Raw genomic sequence first — 22,283 nt, 5'->3', positions numbered from 1 at the left:
GCATTGTAGGTAGTCAATAAATTCCTATTAAGACAGCTACCACTATTTTAGGAGTCTAAAACCAGCTCACAGCCTTGACTAGCTTCTAAAGAACTGCTTGAAAATGGAAATAAATCTCTGTGCAGAGCTGGGGATATATCCATTTAAAAATGCTCCAGAAACATACTGAAGTCTTTTGATGACAGTGAAGGCTGTGGACTTAGGAAATTTGCTGCCCAAGACCTAGATTTTAGAGCTACTACATCCTGGTTGTGAGCCCTTGGGTTTAACTTTCATCAGGTTGGTTTCCTAACTTGTGAACTGCAAGGAAAGTCTGCCCTACTCATCTCTCAAGCATACTGGGGGACCCAAAAAATATGAGAATTTTAAAGTGCTGTAGAGTATGATGTGATATTCAGGTTACTGCTGTTAGCAGCATGGCTCTTGGATCATTAGAGGAAGTGGATGTCATGCAAAGCCTGTGCAGTTGATTAGACCTGGGTTTGAATTCTTTCTTCAATTAATAGTTCAATTTCAATAGTTCAATTTCTTCAATTAATAGCTGCATAATCTTGGTCAAGCAATAAAATCCCAGCATATACCAATTTGCCACTGATTTAAACTAGAATAATGTACTTATTTTATATAAATACTCTTAGGGAAGGCTGGCATACTAGAAGGGCATTGAACTTCGAAATCATATAGGCAGAGTTCAAATCCCACTTCTACCACTTATCAGACAGGTGACTTGGCATGTTAATTAACCTCTTAGAGCCTCAATTTCCAGATCAATATGATGGGGATGGTATTACCTCGTTTCCCAAGGTTAAGAGACTACCTGAAGTAGAAAATGCTGATTAATTATGCCTCTGAAATGTTAACATATCTGTTTATCACAGAGCAAAGTCCATCCCTAAAAATTCTGAACTCATGCCATTCGTGGAAAAGGCTCGCTAAGACTCAGAAACTTGTACAGGGGCCTCTTCCCTTAATCTCAACATAGAGAAATGACTGAATGAATTTGAAATTAAACCTCTTGCCAATCTGAATCTGTGACTCACCAGACCAGACAAGATTCCTGTTCACCTGGAGGGATCCAAGGCAGCTCATGAGAACTCATCATTTTCCCTTTCTCTTTCCTTTCCGGGGAGTGACAAGGACTTGTTTTCCCTGGGGTCGTACAAGGAATGTTAGGAGAGGAAAAAAAGAGAGAGAGAGAGATCTGGGCCACATTCCAATAAAGACCATGGCACCACATGGGCACCACAGTCAAATTTTTGTCTGTTTTCTGAAGGACACAATCTTGGCCCAATACAATGGCTTGCTGTGGTCATCTGTCATGGTCCAGAGAGGAGCAGATATGCCAGTGTGCCGTGCCACTCCTCACACACAACTGCTGACGTCCGTTCTTGACAAAATGGTATGAGCAAGCTGTCTGCCAGGCCCCTGCATTTGCCGTGAGTGTGGTTTGCACAGTAGCATCGGTATCTCCTGAGATCTTGTTAGAAATGCAGACCCTCAGGCCCCACCTCAGACCCACTATCCCGATCTACAAGTTAATGAGGTTTGTGTGCACTTTGCAGTTTGTGAAGCACTTGGCTACAAAGTCTAAATAATGCCTGACACCAGGTGCCAAAGAGAGCCATTATGTAGGAATTACTGGGGAGGAAACCCTCAAATCTCTTCACCAAGATTCTTAAACTAGACAAGGTCCTCAATTAATGAAGCCCAGGTCTCCCTGCCCTAGCACACATGTATACTACTCTGAATGCAATAAAGACATTATTCACTTTCTAACAAGGATCTTTAGATTTTGGGAGTTGCATAAAATCATATAGCTAGGCAGTCGCTAAAATGTAAAATAACCTTCCTTTTTTGTAACTATTGGTTTTGGCTGATAGAAGTCATGCATATAGTCATATTTCAGAGAAATTACCATGCCTTAATGAGAACTTTAGGTTGAAGGAAGACATTTCAGTCAAATGATACTGAAATTGATATGATCAAAATGAAATATGTGGCATATTTATCTAATCAGCTAGAGCTGCAATCGCTAACCATAGTCATTTACAGCTCAATCAACTCATCTAGTCATTATCAGCTAATGATACAATGAGTGATTACTCCCACATGGAGATAATAAGTGAGTTCATGAAAATCAGCACTTCTGTTATGAAAGTGTGACAGGTAGGACTGAAAATAAGGTCTTTGAATGCCGTTAGCGCCTCGCTTACCTGACAAAAATCTAATAGGAAAAAATGGAATGGCAGAGATACAAGATGAGGTACAACCCTTTTGAAAAGCAACTTAGCAACGTGTATCAAGAATCATTAAAATGCTCACACCTTTTCATCATGTAAAATATTTCTTCTTTTTTCTGTTTGAAACAATATCAAACTTTCAAAAATTGGAACTGGAGTACAAAGAACTTCTGTACCGTTTGAGAGTAAGTTGCTGATAAGATACCCTTGTCATCCTTGAATATTTCAGAGTGAATTTCCTACAAATGAATACATTCTCCTCCATAACCAGAATACAACCTAAAAATTAGGAAATTAACATGGATGCATCACTATCCTCTTCTCTTGTCTTCACACTCTATTCAACTTTTGCCCATTGTTTCAATAATGTCTTTACAGTAAAAATATCCAATTCGGAATTACGTGTTGCTTTCAGTTGTGGCTCTTTAGTTTCCTTCAGTAAGAAACAGTTCCTCCTTCTGCCCTTGTTTTTCATGGTCATGCCACTTTTTAAGATTACAGACTCGTTATTAGTTTGGATTAGTCTGATGTTCCTTTATAATTTGATTCAGGTTATATGACTTTGGTAAGAATATCAGAGAAGTGATGGCGGGTTCTTCTCATTGAATCCTCTCAGGTGGCACATAATTTTGATTAGTCTCATTACTGGTTATATTACCTGCAATCACTTCGTTGATGTGTTATTTACCAAATTTCTCTACTGTAAATTCTTTTGCCCTTTGCAACTAATATCTGTTAGGTAAGAAGTTACTTGGAAATGATATAAACATCCTTTACCTCACTATTTATTTATTTATATCATGTGTTTGTTTAGATTAGTATGTATTTATTCCTCTTTTATTCAATGGGTTTTCATCTGTTACCTCATTATTTGTTTTGCTGCTCAAGTTGTCCAAGATTTAGCTAGCGGGAACTCCTTCAAGTTGGTTTTTATATTGTTTTGACATGTCCCTATTATTCTCTGAGGACTTTTTCTCTTTCTGGTACAGGATGTTTTACGCTCATCATACTTTTTGCCTGCACCAGCACAGGAATCTTCTATTTTTCCGAGACTCCCTGGGTCCCTTTAGTGGAGAATCATATTTAGAAACGAAAATCTGGAAGCTAGATGTGTTCATTGCACAGTGACACTGGGAGCCATGACACCCAGGCCTCTTCAGTATCCAGAGCTAGAGGATGACTATCTATATATATCTAGAAATAAATAGGATATGGAGAGAGATATTTGTATCTACATATTCAACCATGAATACAAACTGATACTTTCAATTTGAATCTGACACCACATGGTTTCTTGTAGTTTTCTTCTTTTCAGTAACTCCCTTCTTTGACAATGGGAAACTGGACTTACATTATTGTCAGTACATTTACTTATCTGGTTAACCCACTTGTGTGTAAGTAATTGCCAGTCACCGCTGCTACCCTTCATCCCCACAGGCCACCTTTACTGTCCCTCTCTCAGCCTCCAGGGTTTCCCTCATCCCACCTACTATGCTTTGCTCCATGTAATAGCATTTATGTTTAGCAGACTTAATATATTTGGAGTTCAATTTACTTATTTTTCAGGAAATTTTAGGAATATTTGATTTGTAGGATCTTATTTATCTCTAATAAATAATAATAGCCAATCAGAACAGAGTTCTCTTAAGTTCTCTTCAAGAGACTTTATAATCTAGATTATTACAGAGATAGGAAAACGTTTGTTTGTTTTTTAATTTTTTTTTTAACATTTGTTTATTTTTGAGACAGAGAGAGACAGAGCATGAACAGGGGAGGGGCAGAGAGAGAGGGAGACACAGAAACTGAAACAGGCTCCAGGCTCTGAGCCATCAGCACAGAGCCCGATGCAGGGCTTGAACTCATGGACTGTGAGATTATGACCCAAGCCGAAGTCGGACGCTTAACCAACCGAGCCACCCAGGCGCCCCAATAGGAAAACGTTTTGTATTCACTTTATGAAAGGTAAAAAACTTTCTGAATTGTAGACACATAGACACACATACATGTGGAGAGTGTACGTCTTCAGTCCTACAATTTTATTCAAAGGTTAATAGTAAGATAGCCACACAAAAACTCACAGGTCCAAATATCAAAGAACTGTCCACTCTCCTGATGAGCATGAAATTCTAATTGGTTTGAGCTCAAAATAGACAAATGAGCAAACAAAAAAGACTAACAACCTAGATTTTCTATTTTTTCACCCATTAGAGAACAGACCTCTATAGTCCATTAATCCATTTACCTCTTTTACCAAATAGTCAGACAAGGAAACCAAATTTCACTAATTATTACTGCCACCATAACTTATTCCTCATGTGTGAACCAGAAACAAAACTAAAATATAAAATCAGTGGGGGGGGGGGGAACGCTATAGAAGCACAGAGGCAGAAAAGTTCAAGTTGTATTACCACTTGAGATTTATCTCTGGCAGCCAAGAAAAGATGTGCCGGGTCTTAATCCACCCCTCACCCCTACCCTCCAGCTCCTCCTAATAGGTGTAGCTCTGTGGCAATGCAGTTTACTTGACTCTGACAGGGACAGAGGATTCTGTCCTGGTGGCTGAATTCCAAACTGTTAAAGGATAATTAAAAAGAAATACAGTCATGCCTCTGATACAAATACCAAGTGAATATGTACCAATGATTTCAGTTAACTTATTAACTAATGAGGGAACCAGTAAGATATTATAACCCGTTTCTCCAATGACTTTTAGAAAAAGGAAAGAGAAAGGAAAGGGGGGAAAAAAGAGAAAGATATAGAGGAAGAGAAAGAAAAAAGCACTTACTACATAATTTTAATTCAGACCCTTGATCCAAAGGAAAAATCTAAATAAAAAATACAGTTTCTGCATAAAGATGTTCATTTCAGTATTATATTTAATAGATGCAAATTGGAAGCAGTCTAATTGCCCATCAATAAGGAAATGAATAAACAATGGTAAACACATGGATTATTAAGCAGTGACTAAAAATGGTGGTTGGGGACCTCCTGCTTAAGAGGGCAATTTGAGCACGTATTGAATCTGAGAACAACAAAATCCGGAAGCAAGTGCATGCTATGATTTCAGTAACCATATATTCCAGCTTACTTGGGACAGTACCAGTTTGTCCTTGTTGTGTGGTTATTAATCTCCCTTTTTGCTTTCAAAAGTGTCTCACTTTAGATGATAAATTATATGGTCACTTTAACTATCATGGGTTGGCTGCAGGATCAAATCTCATTCTCAGCAATTTTTCTGGGAAACCTCCTAGAAGAGGAGACCACGGATAATTAGAATCTTTCTGCAGTATTTACACTCAATTTATACTTAGATAGATCAGAGCAGTGGCTGGCATATTATAAGCACTAGAAAATGCTAGCTTTTGTCGTTATTATTACATTTGATGTGACTAGATAAGCTAAGTTCATATAGGGCACTTGCTACAGCTGTTCTTTATGAGAACAATCTTGGACTTGGTACACTGCCTGGAGTCATCTGGGCTTTCATAACGAAGATGTGAACAAAACTCACAAGCACAGAGGTGACGCTCTCTACTGTAACTACTTCTGCTATAATAGCTCGTTCATTATTTTCCATTGGCTTCTACACATAAGAAAATGACAGCACATTTAAGCTTTTCCTTTCTCCACTTCTTTGGAGTAAAATGTTTGAATAGGGTCTCAACAATTTTCAGACTCATCTGAACTCATACAAGCAGACCAGCACATATCTTGTGGAAAACCTTTGAAAAGACAGAGCAATTCAAGAGAAGGGGACAAATCTCAGCAATCAAATTGTCTCTTATTACTGAACCAACAGATAAAACTGTAAGATTTCAAATAAGTGTTCTCATCAAGATGCAGGAGGAATTTGAACGTACAAAGCTAGAGAAGACATGAATAGAGCACTGTGCAGAAAATGCAGCTCAAAAAAGATGTTGTAGAGATGAAAAATACAAGCACTAAAGCAGAAGAAGCAAACTACAGTAATTATAGGAAATTGATCGCTATTGATGTTCTCTCCTGACTTAGAGAAGATTTATGAGAAGAGATAAACTTTGAAGACAGGGAGCAAAAATTCAAAATATGTACACTAGAAATTCTAGAAGGAGAAGACCAAGCAGACAGAAGAGAAGTAATAATCAAAAGTTCTACCAGCTGATGAAAGGCTTGAATATTCAGAGCCAAAGGGTTAAGTGAGTGGCTGGCATATTAGTGAGAAAACTCACACCTAGACAGGTTTTATTGTATTGGGGTGGGGGGGGGGAAGGATTCCTCTAAGTATTTACAAAGTAAAGTGAAATGTCAAATTTCTTTACTGCAACACTAAATTTGAGAAGACAACAGAGCAAAAGCTACCAGAGGGTTGAAAAGAAAGGAATGGGACCTGAAAATCTGATTTCAAGTGTAGAAGCCTCAGAAAGATATAATCAGAAATGCAGATATGTTGAAACTACCAAAAACATATCTTTCTTTTAAAAGTAAAAATATTTCAGGATGCCTGGGTGGCTCAGTCAGTTAGGTGCACGACTCTTGATTTCCGCTGAGGTCATGACCTCATGGTTCATGGGACTGAGCCCCACATCAGGCTCCACACTGACAGCACAGAGCCTGCTTGGGATTCTCTCTCTCCCTCTTGCGCTGCCCCTTCCCTGCTTACATGCTCCCTCACTCTCAAAAATAAATAAATAAACTTGAAAAAATAAAAAAATACAAATAAATAAGTGAACCAAAATAAAGAACTCAAGAATAGATAAGGCTCAGTATAAAAGAAATGGGAGAAAAACAGAGACAATGCAAATGTTAAAAAGCAGTCTTCAAAAGTATCACAATGTAAATGTAGTAATAATCAGCCTGGATATAAAAATCTCTGCTCATACCAAGAAAAGAAGTAAGACAGAAGGAGAGAAAGGAGGTAACAGTATGGGAAATTATACAAATTTTATAGGAAGAAGTAAACATATTTTGATGATTGATAACTGACAAAGAAACAGGCTCAAACAATTTTTACAAAATTCAACAATGTAGTTACAGAGACAAGCATACAGAAAAAACACCATTATTACATGAAATGTCAAAGAGACACAAAAGAATAAGACAAGATGGTACAAGAAAGCCCAACCATATTAGCTGAGAACCTCCTAGTTATAAAAAAAAAGAAAAAGAAAAGTGTAAGACTTGAAAAATTGGAGAAAAAATTCAGGTTCCTGAATGGGAAAGTTTCACTTTGTACAAAGGTAAGCTCTTTCCAAATAAATCAATGAAATCACTGCAATTACAGTAAAAAAAAAAACAAACCAAAAAAAACCAAAAAAACCTAAGGGAATTTTGGGAGGCAATCTCAACAATCTTATTTCTAAACTTTAGCTGTAAGTATAAATGAGACCAGCAAAGACTATTTTGACAAATGACAGTAAGAAGTACTCAAGAACAAGTAGTCTCTTGGGGCACCTGGGTGGATTGGTTGGTTAAGCGTCCGACTCTTGCTTTCAGTTCAAGCCATGATTCCACAGTTTTGTGGGTGTGAGTTCAGTGTCTACGAGTGCAGAGTCTGCTTGGGAGTCTCTCTCTCTGACTCTCCCCCACTCACACTGTCTCTGTCTCTCTCAAAATAAAGAAATAAACTTTAAAAAAACCTTTAAAAATTTAAAAAGAAAAAGAATAGGTAGTCTCAAAGGCAAATTAATTGATGCAAAACGAGTTAAAATTTGATCCATAATTGCTATATAACATTAAATATATCACAAATATACATTGATATTTTAAGATACATGATGTTCTCATGACCATGGAATGATCAGTGACAACACTGGATGTATATATATACTAGGTATTTTCTCGTGCCACTTCCTGACATTCTCAGGTATAACTGATTATATCCCCAAAACAGATATCAAATAATAACCACTATTTTATTTGTTCAATATTTTTCTTACATACACATCTAAAAATAATTGTTTAATTTAAATTAAAAAAACATTGTTTCATAAACAATATCTCCAGTATCAATTTTTTTTTCAATTTTAGCACAACATTTATTATCATTTCATGGAACACGAATTCTCTGTGGAACATAGTGTAAGAAACGCTGCTTGAAAATATAGTAAGATACTACAAATCAACAAGAGAATGATGGTTATTTCCAATAGAAAATGGTCAAAGAACACTAATATGTAATTAATAAAAAATTAAAACTGGCCAATAAACAGATGGAAAATATTCAACCTTACTTCTAAATAGAGATAGACATTTAACTGAAATCTGATTTTCCACTTATTAAATGTAAAATGATTACATGTTATGCTCCCTACCAATGAAGGTACTGCTCTTACATGGTTGATGAAAATATGTATCAGCACAAACTTTTAGAGTACAATTTATCGTTAAGCACTAACATTTTGCTACAAAACTCTGCATCTGGGATGTACTTAAAGTCTTAACTAAGAATGTTTAGTTCTGTCTTATTTCTAATAAACAAAAATTAGAAAATGGGGAACTGGCTAATTAACTTATGATGTGTGCACACAACAGAACACAAGACAGCCTTTAAAACACTCTGGAAGAGGGGTGCCTGGGTGGCTCGGTTGGTTGAGTGTCCGGCTTCGGCTCAGGTCATAATCTCACAGCTCGTGAATTCAAGCCCCACGTTGGATTCTGTGCTGATAGCTTAGAGCTTGGAGCCTGCTTCGGATTCTGTGTCTCCCTCTCTCTCTGCCCCAACCCACTCGCATTCTGTCTCTGTCTCTCTCAAAAATAAACATTAAAAAAAATTAAAAAAAAAAACAACACTACAGAAGAGGGGCACCTGGGTGGCTCAATAGGTTGGGCATCTGACTTTGGCTCAGGTCATGATCTCACGGTTCGTGGGTTCAAGCCCTGTGTTGGGCTCTTGCTGACAGCTCAGAGCCTGGAGCCTGCTTCAGATTCTGTCTCCCTCTCTCTCTGCCTCTCCCCCACTCACACTCTGTTTGTGTCTCTCAAAAATAAATAAACATTAAAAAAAATAGTATGGAAGAGTAACAATGTCATGAACAAAATCAAAACTACTGTAATGAAAAAATAAGATTTCAAACAATATAATTCTATTTATTTTTTGAAATTTTAACAATAGCTATTTTAGGTGACTGAATAAAGTTCTTTGATCTGTGCTTATTTCTATTTTCAAATAGTATTTTTATTTTTTATTTATTTTTCAAATAGTATTTGTTAAAATGATGAATAATCATTGTTGAGATTCTGTAAAACAATTTGGCAATATGTATAAGGGCATTAAATATTTCTGTTATTTGATCTACCAGCAACCCAGCCTAAAATAAATATGAAAGACAAATGTTTGCAAGCCATAATGTTACTTAAAATATTATTTACAATAGTGAAAACCTGGAGACAACTCCAATGTTCAACACTACGAGTTGATTTTTTTTTAATTTAACACTATGAGTTGATTAAATAAATCCTGGTACTGTCCTCTCATAAAATATTAGGCAGTTGTTAAGACACATGGTCAAATAATTTTTAACAACAGTGGAGAAATACTTAGGATACAATGTTAAGAGACAGAAGCTGGTATTGAATTTATGTAATCCATTCTGTAAATATAGATTCTATAAGTAAAATAAAGAAATGCACTGAAAAATACTGAGAGAGAGTGCACTAAAATTTAATAGGATTCTACCTCAGTGATTTTACATTTTCTTCACTCTACTTCCCTGAAGTGACCCAAACTTTTAGCAAGGAGCATAGATGAAAATGATACGGCTGAAACAGGTGAAAAGGTGTTCTGAAGATTGTGCTGCAGCAAGATTATGTGTGATGAGTGGGAAAAAGAAGACAAAATGAGAGGTACCTTCTGTGTTATGGACTGAATGCTTGCGAAGTCTTGACCCCCAGCATGGCTGTATCTGGAGATGGGGACTCTCTGGAAGGACTTAAGGTTAAATGAGGTCACAGAGGTGGGGGCTCTTAGGATAGGATTAGTGTCCTTACAAGAAAACACTGCAGAAATCTCGTTCTCTCCCTCTCCCCGAGCGCATGCTGAGGAAATGACATGACAAGAACACAGCCAAGAAAAGGTTTCACCAGAAACTGAATCTTGATCTTGGACTTGGAGTTTCCAGAACTGTGAGAAATAAATGTCTGTTGTTGAAGCAGACTCATACACTAGGTCAAAAAAGAAATCAGTCTTTTTAAAGTGGAAGGAAATGCTCCAAAGAGTATTGGAGTATTGGTGCTGGAAGACCTCCCTCTCCAGTTTCTAAACACAACAGGAAGAGAGCAGGTTATCTGGTGATGAATTGGGGGTCACTGGAACAAGTCTGAATGCTTCTGGAGAAGCACAAGCTCAAGGTAGGCCACCAAGGTGTGGCTGCCCTTCTGCTGAACTATTGCCTTCAGGGCTGGTGCCTGATTTTTAAAGGTCATAGGCCCAGAAACACATTCAGAAGAGATTAACTAGATCTGTGAAGGCTCTTCCAGAAACAATGTTTAGGCTGGAGAGGGAACAGTGCCCTCAAGTAATAACACCTAACACCTTTGCTGTTCCCTTCTACCTCTCAGATTTGCATAGCAACTCTCTTAAAATAACAGATAGGCATTTTAGGGATTATGTATCAGACCTCAATTTTCTTCCTTCTTTCTTTCTTTCTTTCTTTCTTTCTTTCTTTCTTTCTTTCTTTCAGAGAGAGAGTGAGCGTGTGTGAGAGCAGGGGAAAGGGGCAGAGGAAGAGAGGGAGAGAATCTCAAGTGGGCTCCGTGCTCAGCACGGAGTCCAACACCGGGCTCGATCCCAACCTGAGTTAAAACCAAGAGTTGGATGCTCAACCAACTGAGCCACCCAGGCTCCCTTAGACTTCAATTTTCTTTATCCTGCCCCATTCTAAAGAAAGAAAAGACGGCTTCATTTTCCATTTTCGTAAAAGGAGCTAGTAAAGGAACAATGGTGTCACACATAATCTTATTATCAGGTAGGACACAAAAGTCATAGCGGATGTAGAGGCCCCAGTGAGCAAGCAAGAGGGAGTGTCAGGAAAGATGGCAGATGTTTGCCCACTGGAGACTGGGCTGCACACCAGGTTATCAACATTAATGTGCTCTTCCTAAAAATCTCAAGACTTTTTCATTAAGTGGGTAAAATTCAAATAACGTAATCTCTGCTTTTGCAAATTAGCCACAAACCATCTAGTTTCTTACCAATTACTTGATATTTTTATCTACCTCTAAATGTTACTGACCTAAAAAAAAAATCTGATCAAAGGCTGTAGAAATTCTAACCCCTGCAGCAATTATTAAATTGGTCCACTCTGTGTCCTATGCTGACAAATTGTTATAATCTAGAGCCTGACGACCTACAAGTGTCTCAATTAGACGCATGGATGTAGCAGCGATGTTTTAAAGTTGTCTACACTTGACTTCATTCCTTTAAAACAATAACCAACCTGCCCAGCCGCTTAAAATCTTCTCAAACCTAATAAATAGAAATGTCTTTCCTTTTACACTCTAGAGCAGATGTGAGGACGACCATACCTCCTGGGTAGTCAACATTAAATGAAGATAAGCACTTTTGCGGAATAAATCTCTTTCTTGTAACCAGCTTCTCACATCAGGCTTCTCCTTATGCTGTGAAGATCCTTGCATTTACATAGAACCTTTTTATCTATTCTACTCCTTCCTCCATGTCTGCCCTAATGGGCCCTGGTGGTCTAGAACCGTATCAATTGAATCAATAAGGGCTTGATACTGTGTGCCAAACTCTTCCAAAGAGTAGCAGTTAAGACCTCTGACATCTCTTAGGCCATGAAATTGACCTCTTGAGGGAACAATGGAAATATAAGTTATGGCAAAGTAATTTGGTATTTAGGAAAGTTTATTCCTGTCTTGAGAAGTTACCTGATTGATATGTCTAGATGTCATGTTTCACACAAGACTGTGAATCTCCCAACATTAAAGACAACTTATGCATTCCTGCTGTCCACACTACAGTGCCAAGCACTGTAAACTGTTAGGTTGAAATTAATTTTCTATCTGGATTATTAGCAAATACGGTGTTGCTATTTTTGTCCAGTGAATTCAGTGAACAAACAGAGGGAACTGGGTGTTTTGGGACAATGCCGATTCCTTTCCTGTTTTCCTACTGTGTTCTTTATTAGAACAATATGCTTGTGTGTGTGTGTGTGTGTGTGTGTGTGTGCACGCGCGCATGCATGACAGGCAAGGTAAACTCTCTCTCAGCCTAAATGACAACAGAAGCAGTCTGACATCTAGCTTGCCTGACAGCTTGTATCTGAAACAGTCAGCTGCAAATTGCTTCAATAACCATTTAAGAGAGGTCATTTTTCTTGAACAAAAGTTAAACCATTTGCCTAAGTATTTATGGAGTTCCTTCCCGGTACAGAGTGAGACCTGGTTCCCCACGGGTGAAACAGTTGTTAGTGCTTCTAACAGCTTCCATCCCACCCAACAGGCTCTACAATAAGCCCTCAGCACCCATCTTCGGAAACATATGAATCTGAATCTCTCCAGAGGGGAGATGAACTGCTCTTAAGTCTCTTGGGCTGGTTCTGAGTGTCTCTTGATGCCTTTCCACCCACCTCCTTTAGACCCATACTTTGTTTGCACTATCTGTTTGGTACATGAATGACACTTAGATTTGGACATTGTCTCTCAGAAGTACGCTTCTCACCCACTACCAGCTCATGGTCTCAGAACCCTTGACCAAATCAGAGCCCCAACCTTTTTTTCTTTTTAATTTTTTTAATGTTTATTTATTTTTGAGAGAGAGACAGAGACAGAGACAGAGCGTGAGTGGGGGAGGGGCAGAGAGAGAGGGACACACAGGTTTCGAAGCAGGCTCCAGGCTCTGAGCTGTCAGCACAGAGCCCGACGTGGGGCTTGAACTCATGAACTGTGAGATCATGACCTGAACCAAAGTTGGACACTTAACTGACTGAGCCACCCAGGCACCCCGGAGCCCCAACCTTCTGACATGCTCCGTGGGCAAGGTCAGACACCTGGAATGCATTTTAGACTTGACTGTGTCACAAATAAAGATGGGCTTCCTATAGCAGTGAAACCTAATTATGCAATTGAAAGATGTTATAAATTTTTGTTTTTATTCTTCCAGGCTTTTAAGGGAATTGTAGAAAACAGTACCCATGAGGACCTGGTCTACAAGCAAAAGAGAGAGAGAGAGAGAGAGAGAGAGAGAGAGAGAGAAGTGAACGTTTTGTTCTCTATTTGCCCTGTTCGACCAGTTATCCCTTCAGTGAGGTCTTCCAATTACAACCTGGACAGAAGAAGCCACCTGAACGAAAGTAGAAACAAAGCTATTTCTTTAGTATTTCTGGCGGTTAAGAACATCAAGGCTTAACTCTCAAGCTGGAGTGTCCTGAGAGTTTGTAAGCACATCCTCCACCTGGTTTTAGAGGTTCTTAGAGGGTTATTCTTTCTCTCCTACTACTTCCCTTTGTCTCGCCTGTTGCAGAAGCTTAATGAAAAGGCCCACATGGCTCCTATCTGGAAAGTATATGATAAATCACTGCAGACACGATTTCTAATGAATATGTTTTTGGGTGGCTTAAAGGAAAACGTTGTGTGAAAAACACTCAGAACATTACTTGGCACATAATAAGTATTCAATAAGTGCTATTTGTTTATTTATTTGTTTGTGTATGTCCCTACCATGGTTCCGGAGAGGATTTAAGGCAGTGTCTGAAAATAATCCCAAAGAGTCTATGATATAATCTACGATTCTGGACTCCAGAGTAAAAACACGGACAACATTCTCCCTATGTTTTTCCCACATCTTACCATTCAGCCTGACCAGGTTCTGCTCGTATGTCTTGCAAGTCATCTTCTATTTAAATTAATACATGTATCTCTACAAGTCTGGCCCTCAGAGGGGTGCCTGGGTCGTTCAGTTGGTTGAGCATCCCACTCTTGATTTGGGCTCAGGTCATGACCCAAGGGAATGAGCCCCACATCAGCCTCTTCACCGAGCATGGAGCCTGCTTAATGTTCTCTCTCTCTCTCTCTCTCTCTCTCTCTCTCTCTGCCCCTCTTCCCTGCTTGTGCTCGCTCTCTCTAAAAAATAAAAAATATATATAAAAAAAGTAAAAGTCTGGCCTCAGAGAAGCCAGAGAAGCAGTCTGCATACTGCACAACCTCTCCATTGACTATGCCACCATCCTTGGGGTTATGGTCCTTAGAGATAAGTTCCACCCTCTGTGGTGTAGGCAGAATCAATACAAGTTGGAAGACCATCAAAAGGATACCTGTGTTCAATCAGACAGCATGTGCCTTGACAGAATATACATATTGAGACAACGCAGGCAATTTGACAGAGCATCTAGTCCATTTACGTTCAGCATTATCATTGAAATATATGGATTTAGTGTTATTGTGTCATCTGTAGGTTTCATGCTTGTGGTGATGTCTCCGGTCCTTTGTAGTCTTTGCAATATTCCACTCGCAGAGTCCCCCTTAGGATCTCTTGCAGGGCTGATTTAGGGGTCATGACCTCCTTCAGTTTTTGTTGGTCTGGGGAAACTTTTCTCTCTCCTTCTGTCCTGAATGACAGCCTCGCCGGATAAAGGATTCTTGGCTGCCTATTTTTCCTATTCAGCACATTGAATATTTCCTGCCCCTCCCTTCTGGCCTGCCAGGTTTCAGTGGACAGGTCTGCTATTACCCTTATGTGTCTACCTTTTTAGGTTAAGTCCTGTTTGTATCTAGCTGCTTTCAGAATTCTCTCTTTATCTTTGTATTTCAGGCAGATTGACAGAGAACCCAATCAGAAGTAGGAAGCAGATCATCCGTGCATGTGAGCGAGGGAACTGCAGAGTGGTAACTGTGGTGGAAAGCTACCTAGTGCCTCGTGAGGAGATGCCAATGACATGCTTTTTTTTTTTGTTAATGATAAAACACCACATACTTATCAGAATAGATTACTGAAGTATATTGAGTGGAAAATGAAATACCTCCTCCATCCCCTCACCTCTCTCCCTCTCCTAGCTCATTTCTTCTCTCCAGAGGGCACCTGTTAACAGTTGGCGATGTGTCCATTCTGATCATTTTCTATCCATTTAAAACCATGGAATACACACCAACTGTTTAAAAACATGTAAATAGGATCATATTATATGAGTATACATTTCTACCACTTGCTTTTTTCACTTAAAAATATGTCATGGCAGTTGCGGGGGGGGGGGGGGAGGGGTGCTTGGGTGGCTCAGTTAAACATCCGGTTCTTGATTTCAGCCCAGGTCATGATCTCACGGTGTGAGTTTGAGCCCTGCATTGGGCTCTGTGCTGAAAGCTCAGAACCTGGAGCCTGCTTTGGATTCTTTGTCTCCCATTCTCTCTGCCCTTCCCCTACTCACACTCTGTCTCCTCCTCTCCCGCAAAAATAAATAAACATTAAAAGCATACATCACGAAAATCTTTCCTTGACATTATGGTTTGATCCACTTGTTAAAAAAGAGATGTATTCCAAGTATAACTAAACCATCATTTATTTAACCATTTTCCTACCTATAAATGATTAGGTTGTTTCCAATATTTTACTATGCAAAAAATGCTATAATAAACAACCCTGAATCCATATCACTGTGCACAGGTTTCTATGGAATGACTTGGTCAAAGGGGATAGTAATACTTTACAGGTGCTACCAAACTTACTTCTGTTATATACTCTGACAAGTTGTATATGAGATTACTTGTTTCTCCAAATCCTTATCAACAGAAAATGTGATTTGATCCTTAAACGTTTTGTCATTCTTGGAAGCAAAGAAAGCCGACTTTGGATTGTTCAACTGCTCCCTTTCAGTCCCGTATTCTTAGACATTTGCCTGACCAGAGCATGCTTCCTAGAAGTAACGCCATGGTAAGAACAGGTCCAGTGGTGGTGCTCCCAGATTTTTTCTCCAGGAAAATCCAGAAGCCAGTGGGGTGGCGGCCAGGAGACTGCTCTGGAGCTGTGCTTGCCTCAGAGGCCACTTTTTCTTGATATTATATGTTTTATGACTTGGCTTTTGGGACACCAATGAAGATTATGGAATGGCTGAAATTTCTCCCCGTTCCTTCCACCCTCCCAGCTGAGGCAGACGTGGAAGTGTTGGGAAGGAGCCTGCCACCACCCAGTCCGTCTGAAACAAATTCTTGGTGGTGAAAAGAATGTTATATTCACATTCACTTCCATTTATACCACAGCAATTTGCATTTCTGGGGTAAAAAAAAAAAAAAAGTTAAGACGGACATAAAATGCCCGAGCAGTCTGGTTTTTATTTTACTTCCTCGCCTGGCCACCAGGAAGTGGCTAATGCTAGAATACTTTCATATCAATGAACTTAGCTTCTATGGGAAATAATTTTGCATTTATAGAAAAAAAAAAACCCGTAGAATATGTTATCCCAGTATAGGCTGGTGAATATTACAGTTCCTAAAAGGGGCTTTGGAGTTTGATGTGGCATGAACTATATTTAGTTCTGAGCAGAGATAACCACTGGGGTGGCCTACTTCACTATCAGTTTGAGAAATGACTACTGTACCACATGATTTGGGGAGAGTCAGAAAGAGGGCAGCTGGGGTTTTCCTTACTGTGAAATCAAAACACCTCCCAAGTACTTCTTCTTTTAATCCTGAACACAAACTTCCTTCTAATTACACTACCGACCATAGCTGAACAGTGTGAGATCCACTGTGAAATGAATATTACTAATGTAAAAAAAACCCCAGCATATCCATCTTTTAAAAATTTAGTATCTTAATGTGATCCATGACTTAGTCACCTTTTGTACTGCTTTCTGTTTGATTATAATTTTATCTATTAATCATGTTAATCCAATAGACTCTGCCTTAATCAAATGTGAGTCAATTACCCAGTTCCTCAAATTATATTTTTTAATGAAAGACATTTTTTAAAATTGAATGCCAATTAGGGCCAAGCCAAACTTGTTCATAAAGTTTGGGTTATCGCAGAACAGTATGAACCCTTGACGATACCTGTAATTCCAGTTCCTTCTGACGAGGGCGTGCTGTGTGCTTTTAGACACAGCCATTAACCTCTCTGTAATTCCCGGTTTTCCACCTGTGAAATGAGGATAATGATACTTCTGGCTTGGGAAATGATTTTATGACTCTTAGTTGAAAAATGCAGCTAGAATACCAATTTTTTTAAAAAAAAAAGCCTTATGTAATTTTGCTCTTAATTTCTTACCATAATTGTTTTTGTTTTTCCTTAGCACCAAACGGCTTTTTGACATCATTAGAGAACTATATACATAAGTCCGCCGAGAGGGAAGTCAGACTGGGAAGGGTCTCTGTAGAGCAGATTCTTTGCCACGAATGACTACAGACAGAGTGACAAGGATACTCTCCCCACGGGGCCCCCAGAACTCTGCTGGGAAAGGTTGAAATGCTGCTTCCTAGGTCAGCAGACGAGAGCCCCAGGCTTCATCAAGGAGCGTGTTACAGACCCAGAAATGGGGAGTGGGGGGGCAAGAGTGCAGAGAGGACTAGCTCATGGTTTAAGGGGCTCCATGGTTGGGTTTCTGGGGTCCTTGTGCTCCAATGATAGTCCAGAATGTGAGTCCAGAGTTATTATGAATTTTCAGTATGATTCTAAATGGAGTCTACAAACCACTGCTTAAGGATTGAACTGACTATGAGGTCAGAGGCTCAAACCTTGGGCTGGGACTGATCCGGGGCTCATCTCCACCATTTAATGGGAGAGGAAAGAGATCTCATCAGCAGACAAGTGTTTCTGCTTCTGGTCTGCAAAGCTAGCTGCCATTACACTGTCTGAAATTAGGGATCTGGACTTGTCAGGAAGAGGGCTCTTTCATAGCTGTTGAAGTTTAGGGAGGTAATGATAGTGATTTCATTCCCTTTCTTTTCAGCTCCAAGTACCCTCCTCCTCTGGTATTTTGCTCTGTTGTTTAGTTGAAATCACGTTAGTGTATTACAGGCTGATCCAGCTGAGTGCATTCTGCAGAGAAACAACAAGGAGTCTGGTGGTGGTAAAGAGCTCTCCAAATGGCAGGTGGCAGCAAGGCGCATTAGTGCTTCTTGATGGACAGCTAGGAACCACTGTCAGTTTCTACGTTCTGTGCCACCATGGTTCCAAGGAAAATCACTTGTATTAATTAACACCAACGAGGGGCTACCTGGGCAGAGAGCTTCTGGTCCATAAAGAGGCCTGGGCAGCTGGCTGGGTAAACTGAGATGTTCCCATCCTTCTGCTAATACACTTTTGAAGCCGTTCCACTTGAATTGAAGCCCCACATTCCCAAGGTACTCAAGGCCACTTGGAGATAACATTCTACAGGAATAGCTATTTCTGAATTGAAATGCTACTGATTGTGAGAAAACTTCCCATTTGTATATAGTCAGAATGAAAGCCTTTTGCACTCCAGCCCTGTGATTATTTGAAAATCTCTTTTTGTGCTTCCATCAGGCTCTGGTGTTGATGGCTGCCACAGGGACGCAGTGTTACTCACTGCCAGCAGGCAGCATGAAACTCAATCGTGGGCAAACATCTAGTGTTCTGGAATGCTCTAGTAACCTTGCTGTTGACTCTGAATGCCTGGATTCTGGGTCCTGACTCTCCTCCCACTCTAGGCCTAGCAAAGGGGCCAAAGAACATCTTGTGAGGAAAAAAGAAAGGCCCTACTATGCTTGAGTTAGATGAATAAAACTTTCTCTTCCAAAATTTACAATTCTCTTAGATGTTTAGCAGTGGAATTATTAGGTCAAATAAAGTGAATACTTTGAGGCTTTTGAGAGCCAAATTGGTTCCAAGGTATTGTGTTCATTACAGTTTAATTCTAGTTATATTTTCTCCTTTGAGAATTGTCTTTGAGGTATTTTGCCCATTTACCATATCAGTTTTCATTTTTCTCTCGTCGATTTGTGTGAACTCTGTTCAAACTAAAGATGCCAGCTCTCTGTAATATTTGCTGCAATTATTGTCCTAAGGCTACTGGGAATTTTCTTCACATACAGAAAATTTTGCTTTTATCAAATAAAACCCATCCATGGAGCCCCTTTCTTTTCTGACTTCTCGGCAATGGTATTTCAATAAATATTTATTAAGAGTGTATAGTGTGCCAGGCATTGTGTGTGCCCTGGCCTCCAAGAACTTGCAATCATTATAGGAGGATATGACGGCATAGAAAATCTCACCATATTGGACTGGGGAGACTTCCATTCTGGAATGATGGCCAGCTTGGCACTCAAAGGAAACCTTTGGCTACTGAACAGTGCAGGGGTTCTGGAATTATATCCTAGAAAGGACACACTCTTGGACATATTGCTAGTTTTACAAGAGGTACAGGAAGACTCTAAAGATCCCTCCTTTTCAAATAGAAAAAGGGTAGGATAGGGCCAAAGTGGCTAGCAACAAGAAGGAGATGGTTACCTGACCACAACTGTGTTGTAGATGGTTATGCGGCCTTGGGCCAGCCAGGATGGGAAAGCCGACCTGGCACTACCCTGAGAGCTGGGCAAGAGAGGATCTCCTGTGGGCCCATGTGTTAGAGAAGGTTCTCACATCATAAAAACACACACACCAAGTGCTGACACAGCATCATCATACGCTACACAACCACTCTCGTGACTGACTCCATTAAGGCCCCAGACTTGTTCAGGATAGCATCTAAACAAAGGGTGATAAAGTCTAACTGTGGTGAGGTTTGGGTTGTTGGAGATGGATACTGCTTTAGAAGGCAGGGAGGATTGGAGGGGACAGAAGACTTCAGGTAAAAGAAAAAGTAAGTTAATCTGCTTGTTAAATCCTTTCCTTTTGAGTGAGTGCAAAAGGTCCTCACGCGATAAATATTGCTCCGTAGTCTCAAGTGTCCATGTTTTGTCTTTGTGTCCAGCGTGTGGTTGTAGAGGGACTCACAAATTAACACAGTATTTGCAACAGCCGCACATGACGGTACAGAAAAATTTCCAGTATTAAACAAGTCATATTACTCTTTCATTCACAGATTTGGAGGCTTAATACAGCACATGCAATGTGTGATACCTACTGATTCGTTATATTAAAAACTAGAGAGACACCAAGGACTAGGTTTCAAATGATCTTACACACATATATAACAATAATTAAAAATTCTAAAATTTACATTATAAAGTTTCAGTTTCCTGAAATAGTTCTGAACTGTATATTTTGGTGGGCAAATATTTACATGTATACTTTGAGTGCAACTGCAACCTATTTATTTACTTGCTTATTTATTAAAGTTTTAAAATTTATTTGGAGGGACAGAGAGAGCAGGGGAGGGGCAGAGACAAAGAGAATCCCAACATGGGGCTCCATCTCACCAACCCCGAGATCAAGGGTCAGATGCTCAACCGACTGAGGCACCCAGGAACCCTTACTTTTAAATTTTTTAGATCATTAATGTTAGTGGAAAACAAATTACGTAAGTGTCTGGATTATAACATAATAAGTGATTTTTCTGAAAGACACATTTCAAATAATTTCACTCATGTGGAATTTAAGAAACAAAGCAAATGAGCAATGGGGAAAAAACAGACAGAGATAGAGACAAACCAAGAAACAGACTCTTAACCATACAGAATAAACTGATGGTTATCAGAACGGAGGTAGGTAGGGGGATGGGTGAAAGAGGTGATGGAGATTGAGGAGAACACCTGTGATGAGCTCTGGGTGATTTATGCAAGTGCTGAATCACTATACTGTGCACCAGAAACTACTACTGCACTGCAGGCTACTTCACTAGAATCTAAATAAAAACTTAAAAAAATAAACTGATCAAGAAATTTAAAAGAATAAGTGACTTTTCGGAAATGAAGGCAAAAAAGTAAATCTAATCAAATAAGTCTATAATCGGTTATGTCTTATGGTGGTTTTTATTTCATTCCTCAGTCAATATTCACTACCTTATCGAAAGAACACCTGGAGAGATGCAATGATAGTTAACTTCAGGGGCGCCTGGGTGGCTCAGTCGACTGGGTGTCTGACTCTGGATCTCAGCTCAGGTCATGACCTCACAGTCATGAGATCGACCCCAGGCTCCGTGCTGGTCATGGAGCCTGCTTGGGATTCTCTCTCGCCCTTTCCTTCTTTCCCTCCCCCACTTGCATGTGCTCTCTCACCCTCTTTCTCTCTCAAAATAAACATTTAAAAAATAATTACCTTCAGTTGTTATTACAATTTTGCCAACTTTAAGTGACATAAAAACCGTAATTTTACACAAAATCTTCTACTTTGTTAGGCGGACGTCTATTTTTCAAAGTAGGGGGAGAGAACATGTTTTATGTATAGTGTGTACACTTGATTTACAGCTTTTACGCATTTAGATATGGAAATATAGACATCCCAGTTTTACTCTTTCCCAAGCCGCCAAACACGTCAGGGGAAGACTTGCCTACATTTTCAAGGGGTCTGAAGTGGTCAGGTTGGTGGCTTTTAAAAAAAGTGTCTATTACATGCACTGTGAAAATTATACATGTCAAAACTTTCACTAGGATACAGTGAAAGAGGTATTTTATACATTTAAGTGACTGTGGTGGAAAAGAATTTAACAAATGATGTCTAATTAAAAAGGTTTAAAAGGTAGAACAGAATAAACCAAAAAATGTAAAGAGAAGGACATAGCAAAGGTCAAAGCAGTAACCAATGAAAAAACCAAATGATAGCATAAAAGAACCAAAAGTTGCTCTCTTAAAAAACAAATCAAAGACATTTTCGGTAACACTGATCAAGAAAAGAAAATAGAAATAATCACTATATGGAAGAAAAGGGAAAGATAACAATATATACAGGTGAAATTTTAAATATAATTAAGGAATACTACAAATAACTTTATGCCAGTTGAATTAAACAACTAGACATAATGGACAAACTCCCAGAAAAATGACAACTTAGAAAAACTGATTCAGGAAGAAATAGCTCCAATTGTCCCTTAATAATAAAAGAAATGAAAACAATCATTAAAAATCTTCCCATAAAGAAAACACTAGTTGAGTTCTAATAGACCAAACTAATATTCAACCAACTGTTCTAGAAATACAGAAAGAGGAAATACTTCCCAACAT

Source organism: Panthera onca, chromosome B3, assembly GCF_046562875.1.
Source record: "Panthera onca isolate mPanOnc1 chromosome B3, mPanOnc1 haplotype 2, whole genome shotgun sequence".
NCBI classification, from domain to species: Eukaryota; Metazoa; Chordata; class Mammalia; order Carnivora; family Felidae; genus Panthera; species Panthera onca.
This window is presented reverse-complemented; position numbering follows the sequence as displayed.